We start from the raw sequence: 8,611 nt of genomic DNA, 5'->3' as shown, positions 1-8,611 counted from the left end.
ATTTTTCGTAGTTTGGCTGCCAGGCGGCGTAGCAATAAATAACCTTTTTATGTGGTGGGTCAAACATAAGCTGATGATTTTGCAATAAGTTACTTAAAAGAAAACTTTTCCCCGCTTGCGTTGGCCCCACGATTAGAAACTGGGCGGGTGTTTGAAACTTTAAAGAATGCGAGACTGACTCGGTTGGATTCATCTTGATTAATAAACATTTTTATTTTAATTGACAGTTTATATATATATATATAATCAAAAATACAATTAACCCAAAACCCAAAGACCCTTAATAAACACAAATTAAAAAATATTTAAACAATATAAACGAAACCCTTTTACCCAAAAAAAAAAATTCCCCTATGAAGTAATTGTTTTTTTAAAAAGTTTCTCTTCTAATTCCAGACAACGCTGGCGGAAGCGTTGAACGTTGAGGAGGTTAAAGTTGACGCGAGACTCGGAGGGTAGTTGGTACACACGCACTACAGAAGAAAACACGACGGATTTATGCGCACGCGCACTTTTTCGTTTCCCGACCGCTCTTTGTTGATGGCTGGGCATGTTTGGATTAGAGGCTCGCAAACATCCTCGCCCTCGCTGGTCGGGAATTCGGGAAACCCCTGACGCAGTGGTTTGTTGTTGCACGGTTTTTTGGAAACCATCGGACACGATGGGCTGTGTTTCCGATGTTCCCTCGATGGATGGTCCGTGCAACGCCACTGGTACAAGGCGATGCCGCAAAAGGCGCAGCGCGTCGTCTGTGTTTCTACATCTGCAAGATAGAAACCGTCTTTGGCCAGGGCTTCGATAGGAACGCAAGATTCCCACAAGCCCTCAAAAGTATGTCTTCGCCTAGCCTCGTAATTCATGCGAGAGAGATGTTGAAGCGGGTGTTGCCTCTTTGAAACCGTAGGGTCGACTGGTTGTCAAATCGGCGTTCAACAATCTCTTATTCGAGGTTTGGCGAAATCTTTTGGTAATTTTAACGGCCTCTAGCTGCAGCTTGTATTTATCCCGTTTAAAATTAAAAGGGACATTGACTGTAACTTCCTTTTCCGGATTCATCGCTACACTTTCAAAGGTTTCAAAGTCAAGTTTTTCAAGATTTTCTCGATTTAACGTCAACCCTTTAATTTTCTTGACTTCTTTTCCTTTGCTAGTGCGAAACGAGTAACTTTTGGCACCGGTACTACAAAAGGAAGTTATATAATCACCGCCGAGTTCATCCGCCCAGCAACCAATATGATTGCCAGTTGGAATGTCAAACTTTCCCGGTAGATGGCGGTAGATTATCGAGTCGGTGTCACAATACAAGGCTGCGCGGTCTAATTGAAGCAGCATCTTGTTCAATTCGAGTCGCCCGTAGCAAGAAACAAAGCTCCCCACAATGGCCGACCCCAGTTTGTAGTCCGAAACGTAATCGCTTTTGGCTTTGTACGATAAGAGAGCGATCGACTCCGTAACTGGCCGTAAGTCGACTAATTCCAGAGTGTAATCGCTCACGTATCGTATCAATTCGTAATAATTGTTGATAAAGATGCTGCGAATCTTTCCCGTATTCAGAGCCATGCGACCCCAAAGAGAATTTAAATTAATTTTAGCGATATTACGCAGTGAAGGATTTGATTGAATATCCGCCACGGTCAGAGAAAGCTTTTCATTCTTGTTTATATCAGCGATATACGCCTCTTTTTGCAGAGGCGTTTGCGCGTGAGCGGGAAATCCGGAATTCTTCACTTTTAGGGCGATAAAATCAGTCATGTACTGGGCGAAGAAATATTCCGTTTTTGGATAATGGTACACCTCGAATATATCGAGGAGTTTATATCCATGCTCCATAGCGGCATAGACTTCAACCGTTGGCCAGACTGATTCGAAAGCCCTTTCGTTGACAGTGTGATCGCAGATTTCCGCTCGCAATTCTAGACACGTGCGACAGAGGGCGTAGGCTAATTTACCACCGCTGCGGAAGGGAATTAAGGGGATGTGGAGATCTTGAGGGGGAAGCAGACGACAACTCATAACGCCAAAATACCACCCTGGCGATTTGTCAAAATCTCTGCTATAGATTATGGGGTGGCCGCTAGGGTACGGACAATCGCGACAAACTTTTGGGTACAAAGAAATAATATCCTTGTAGAAAATTTTCTCCTCACCTTGCACGTGGCAGTTAAGAACAAAATTTTCCGTTCGCCCCCCATAGAGAGCGCTACGGGCTGATATTTGAGGTCGAAAAGTTAAACTTTTGCAGAAAGCCTTTGCTTCGGCGTTTTCTTTTAAAAGCTTAGCAAATTGACACTCAAAGATCGAGGTATATTCATACCCGACCATCTTCTCTTTAATAAACAGCTCTCTATCTAGGGTCCGCTCGTACAGAAATCTGTTGCTGGCTTTGAGTTGGGTATTGTAGGCATTAAGTTTTTGGCATGGACAACCGTGAAAGTAGCAACCGTGGAAATCGTAGATTTTGGGCGGAGTTTCACTATAGCCGTCGACTAAATAGCGCCCCACCCGATACTCGCCCCCGTAGCTTAAAGCAGTGCGCAATTTTATATTTTCAGTTTTCTCCACCCAAGCGAGATATTTTAAGCTAATTTGACTGTGATTAAATTTTGCGTTATAGCCGTTAGAAGGAACAATACCCATGCTGTAAGGTTTATAGTAATTGTTAAGATAAATAGTGGTTAGAGCACCCGCCAAAGTAATATTTTTTAAGCAGAAAGGGTCTAATTTGGTTAGATCTACGTAAATTTTTCTAAAAGCTTCGACGCCTTGTCTTAGGACTTTGACGTCTTGAATGCAATATTTAATAAGCTCCTCTTTGATGTTGTAAATAGATCCTTCCATTGACGCGTACCAAGTTTGAAAATCTCGATAATCATTGGCTTTCATTTGAGCTACGTTAAAGTACGAAGCTTCAGGGATGACACCAATGTAATTAAGATTTTCTTCGGTATGAAAATCAAATGGAAAGAATCCTTTCGCCACATCGCCGAGGCTAAACATGCTAGTGAAATTACGCAGAGGTTGACTAATGTAATTAAAGCTATCGAGGAATCTAATTTGCGGTCCCTCAAGATGAATCATGAGAATTTTACTACCGTCAAAAATAACGGCAGGGGTGACGTGTCTATGGACTAAAGCGTTAAGAATTAAGAAGTTATCAAAAGCTTTCGCGTAATGAGCTACGACTTGAGTGTTAGTAAAGCGCGGTTGGTACGTTTTACGCTTCTGTCCAGTCAAAACTACCTGCTCGACGCTAAATAAATAATTTAAAAATTGCTCGACGCAATTGGCGCCGTAAAAAATTTTAGTTTCAAAGCCAGCTTCAGTCTCTACGTCGCAAACTAGTAAAATGGGGACGTGGATATTATTTCTAAGAATAGTCTCAATGTCGTAATAAATAAACCGCGAGGCTTTCATTTTGGTTTCCAAAGGCATAACAAAATGTTCACCTGGCGGATGAACTATTTTACACTGAGAGCATTCGGGATTGCAGTCGTGATCGTCACCCATCAGTCGCCCACACTCTAAACATCGTTTTTGGCTCGCGCAAGTGCCATTAAGTAAATGAGTTTCGTAGCAGGGGCCCGGGAAAAAGTAGCGGTGGCATTCGTCGCAACGTTTTAAAACATCCTCGTTGGTTAAATGAAAAGCTTCTCCTTGACACCGAAAACATATATAGGGTTTTGTATCCTCGGGGCATTTATGCTCTTTTAACAATTCACGTTTGTAAAACGATTTCAAGCATAAATCGCAAGAGGTACAACCGCCCATCATACCGTGCCAAGTTTTCGCGGGGTGGATATGGTCGCCAATTTTTAATAAATAAATAAATTTAGGAGCTTGGGGGCCTTTGAAAAATATGGTAAAATTATTCGCAGCATCAACGATTACGATTCGATAATGGGGAGCTAAATAATTTTGAAATTTTTGAATATCTTCTAGAGTAACAAAACCCTCGGGGACGCCGGCTTTCCTGTGCAAGATTTTCGCAATATTACCTTGAAGGTCGCTATTGCGTCTCAGTTTGTCAAAATTGTTCCGGTTAAATGGCTGACCTTGCTTTTTTTGACGATAAAAATTGCGATCGGCCAGCTCTTTACCCAAAACTAAACTCCGAGCAAAACAAAGGTTATCATTATTCTCCATAAAAATAAATTGGTTATTTTGTTTAACGAAATAATCCAAATTAACCAAAGTTCTATTTTTTATGGACTTATAATAAACTCCTATATTTGCATCGAGGTTTAGAAAAATTATATCAAACTGAAAATCTTCCCCATTAAAGACAAAGTCCCGACTAGATTGCGTTACTCTATAGATGGTGCGCATAATTCGCTTACTGGTGAATTTGTCAATTTTTATAAATTTAATATTAACGGGGGTCGTCAATCCGGGGGAGCTTAAAACAAATCGAACCCGATTATACCCGGGATTCTCGGTTACTAATTTACGTATAACTTCGTCGAGAATTTTTCGAAAAATTCGAAAAAAATCTCTTGTTGGGATGTCATCCAGATTTTTAAAAGCTATACGCAAATCGATTTGTTTACAATGCCACTTGCGACTCGTTTTGTCAATCTGCCGCTCAATTGTGTAGTACCGGTTTACCTGTGCGTGTTCCTCTCCGCCACTACCCTCCGAGTCACTCCCGCTGCTGCCGCTGCTCGAACTCATTTTTTGAATCTCTATCAGAAATAAAAAAAAATTGGAACAAAATTTCGGTTTGTAAATTTATTATTAATAAGATACTTACTTTGCTTGGCGGCTGCTGAGCGGCTTCTGCGTCGTTCTTCACGTCGTCCACCAAGCGATGGAAAGCGTTAAGAAGTTTGATGGCGTCTTTGTTTTTAGCGTCAACGACTCTTTTTAGCCGCTTATGTCTACACTCCCACAGTTTGTTCGCCTGGGCGTCTTTTATATCTTTAAATTTGTAGACACTTATGTCTACAAAATAGTCCCCTTTTCGCGGGGGGATTTTAGTTTCGAAATATTGCCCGTCTCTTCTCAAGCGATAGGACCCCTCAACCCCGTTGACGCCGACAACGTGTTTCTGCAACACGTCCTGGACAAACTCCTCGTCGTCAGAATCGAGGAGGATCTCAACGGGGTCGGGTTTTACAAATTGACTCAGCGTTCGTTGACCGCTGCTGGATCCTTGTCGATTATTAGGAGAAGACGGTGGAGATTCAAACATAGATTGAGACTCTTGGTACTTGTTCATGGCTGGATCGATTGTGAGAATCCAATACCAATGCTCAAGCTTTTATACCCAAAATCTTAGACCATTTTTTTTTAGAATACAGGCTTAGACATGGTTTTTTTTTATTAAGAGTTTAAAAAATATATAATTATGTCTGATACGCTATTTTTTAATTTAACCTTAAATGCATTTTTTATTTACGAGTTGATACTAGAGATTATGAAGTATGTTACCATAAATACCCATATAAAAAAGACCTCTCTAGTTTAATATTAATATACATTTATTTAGATTTAAATCATGTTAAAAAAACAATTTCCGTCCCTCCCAAAGTAATTAGTTTTAACCTTCACTAATAAATTGTTTTTCTTATATAAAGCGATCTCGTGAGAATTATTCAAATTATTCGAAACACGCCTAAACAAGCTTTTGCATACGAATAATATTTTATCCCCTTAGGCATTTATCAAAGTAACTTCTTTTTAACCTTCGCTAAAGGGTTTTTTTATATAACACGATCTTGTTTGAATTATTTAAAACACACCTAGACAACTTTTTTTGCATACGAAAAAAAAAAATTAGACCTCGAAGAGATTTTGTAATTTTATGCCTATATATCTAATTAACTTTTTGCTATTTATTGAATTTTAAGAATCTTGAAAGTATTGCCTAGACACTATTAGATTTGACCTCGCTAATTTTGTATATAAGCCCCAAGTTTCAGAATGAAAGTTATCAGTTGTTTAACTTCTGTTTCTGAAACACTATCCCAAAAACTTTAAGATGTCTTTCTCTACCGCTCCTCGTTTGCCCTGCCTGCCCGTGATCAAAATCCATCCGGCAGCGCTTACTCCCCGTCGTGCTACCCTCCAGTCGGCCGGACTGGACTTATATTGTCCAGTGGATACCATAATCGACCCTCACGGTATCAAAATCGTGTCGACTGGGTTAGGTGTGATGCTGCCCGAGAACAGCTACGGCCGCCTTGTTGGCCGTAGCAGCTTAACAGCCCAAGGGCTGTTTGTCGCCGAGGGGACGATAGGTATGTTTATTAGTTATTTTATAGTGCGTAAAAGTATAATAATTCTAAACACTAATAGACGCCGACTATCGGGGACCCATAAAAGTCGTCGTCGCAAATGTCGGGGAAACCCCCTACGTTGTCAAGCGGGGTGATCGTTTCGCCCAATTGATCGTGACGCCGGTTATATTGCTAAGACCGGTGGAAACGGCGGTAAATATTTTCAATTTTTTAATTTAAGTTTTAACATGTGACACATTTTTATATTGTTTCTAGACTTTGACCCCTACGTCACGCGGCAGTGGGGGGTTTGGGTCGACCGGTGTTTAATCTTTTTAAATGGTGGTGGGTTTTTCATATAAATATTTGTTATTGTATATATTATATTGTTTGTTATTAAAAATTTTTATTTCTATATTTGTTATTCTTGTCAGACTTATAATTATAGGCTTATTTTCTAACTCCACCTTAATTAACCTATCCAATGATATTATCTCTTTACTTACGCTCCGCCTAATGTGACAAATAGGATCCAATTAAAACTGCCGCTTAACTCTCTAGTATGTTACATATAGCACGTACTATCAATTTAAATATCATTTGTTATCATAGCCCTCGCAATATGTTGTGCCTCATTTTCTTTTTTGTTTACGGGTTAATAGTCAACGTTTTGTTAACTCTTTACGAAATTGAACGGCGAAGCAGAAAACAATTAGAAAATAAACCCAAACGTCCCTCCGCCGATTGCACTTCCGAGCCAAATAACGATACAGGGTCAACGTGAAAAATGAACTCTTTAAAACATGTTTGTTTATCCTTGTTGGTTGTTGATTATTTTGTAATATATATTCTGTATTTATTTATCACCCATATCTGTACATCTTATAAAAAGTAAAATATTTGATGTCTTAAAATCTGTGCTTTTATTAACTTTAGGCCTACAGAAAGCTGGAGTGGTTAAAGGGTAACACCCAATGTCAGCAAGCCAGGGATGACGTCAAGGTTGACTATAGCTTTTAGTTTTAGTTTAAGTTAAGAAGATGATGTCATGAGGGTTGAAACTAACAGCTCGGGCTAGTCCAGACTTGTCTGAAAAGTTTGGTTTGAGTTTGGTAGATGGGGAGAGGGCGGCCATCTTGGGGTGGCGGCCATCTTGGATCCATGCGTATTTGGATAGTCCCTACTACTTTGGATTTGGGGTCGGCTTATCCCCAAATGACACTAATCCGTATTCTGTAACTCCAAATCCCTTTTCATTTGGTTCAAACCCTATCCAAACATTTGGTAAGCCAAATGGCCGGCCAAATCGTCATTGGGATAGCTCTTTTCCCCATTTTCACTCCGTTTGTGGTCGCCATTTTTTTTACGGGGAAAAAATTTGAGAGTGGGTTCTTTTTCGTGGTCATTTTCAAATTTTTTGAGGATTTGCTTATGGATGGATTTTAAATATAATATAAAGTAGGTTTCAAGCTTTAATATAAGCTTAATATCATAATTTTCCACCTTTTTATTGTCCCACAATCTATTTCTAAACTTGGCCCCTTTTTTTAAAGGCGGTGAAATTGCGCTAAGCCTTGGCTTACCGTTAATTTTTGCCATTTAAATGTTTGCCTCTCGTTGCCCGTTATTTCGCCTTCTCTTATCGTCGTATTTTTAACGTTTAGCTTTGAAAGTAGTGCTTTGTTTTCTTAAATTTAACTTAATTGTATAAGATTTCAAAATTATAATTCCGTTAAACATCGGTATTTACGAATTCAAGGGACGCGCCTTGCATTTGAATTTCGGTCCCTCAACATTACCCCATTTGACGGGTTGTTTTCGCCCTCTATTTTTTATTCCGTTGCTTCCGCCCCTAGACAGCTGTTTTAGGGGCTGTAGCGGGCTAGTAGCTTGTGTTATTTACTAAAAATGTACGCGTTCAATAAAATAACAAGCGTGGACACTGTGTGATCTATGTTTTAAGAGGAATTTGGCGACGATGGACGACAGACTCGACAGTAAGTAAAACGGTATGAGGCCTTTGCCCCACGTTGACTGAGGGTCTGAGTCTGAGCCCCTTTGTCACATTATCTCAAATTATCACATATAATAATAATTTCAACCTCCTGTGAGAAGAAGATTGTTATAAAGTTGGTAACTCTCAATTTTGAAGGTAGATACTGTCTTTTGTTACTTGAAGTTCCGAATTATCTTCTAAACAGACTAACATCGTGAGCCGGTATCGTAATTTAACTGATGTCAATATCAAAGCTTAACCCAAATAAAAATCCCAATTTTTTTAACTCAGTGTCAGTGAACCTTTAATACATATCAAAAATTATCTACTAGGCCTATAGTATTTTTACCTCTCCGAGTGACGTATGTCACGGAGAGGTTCTGTAACGATCGTGTGT

The 8,611-nt window shown here is 39.6% G+C and overlaps 1 long non-coding RNA gene across 1 annotated transcript; it reads right to left on the bottom strand.

Annotated features, from left to right (window-relative positions):
- Nucleotides 1-303: 303 nt before the first annotated feature.
- Nucleotides 304-4,889, bottom strand: LOC149684088 (uncharacterized). The gene is made up of 3 exons (XR_016384187.1): nucleotides 4,751-4,889; nucleotides 4,606-4,682; nucleotides 304-763 (listed from the first exon to the last, which is right to left on the bottom strand). It is a non-coding gene; the product is annotated as an uncharacterized LOC149684088 (long non-coding RNA).
- Between the last annotated feature and the right edge of the window lie 3,722 nt (nucleotides 4,890-8,611).

Source organism: Phalangium opilio, unplaced genomic scaffold (genome assembly GCF_054372755.1).
Source record: "Phalangium opilio isolate 3A_F unplaced genomic scaffold, DU_Popi_V2 ptg000037l_1, whole genome shotgun sequence".
Taxonomy (NCBI): Eukaryota; Metazoa; Arthropoda; class Arachnida; order Opiliones; family Phalangiidae; genus Phalangium; species Phalangium opilio.
The sequence above is the reverse complement of the archived record's forward strand: the minus strand, read 5'-3'. Positions and strand labels throughout refer to the sequence as shown.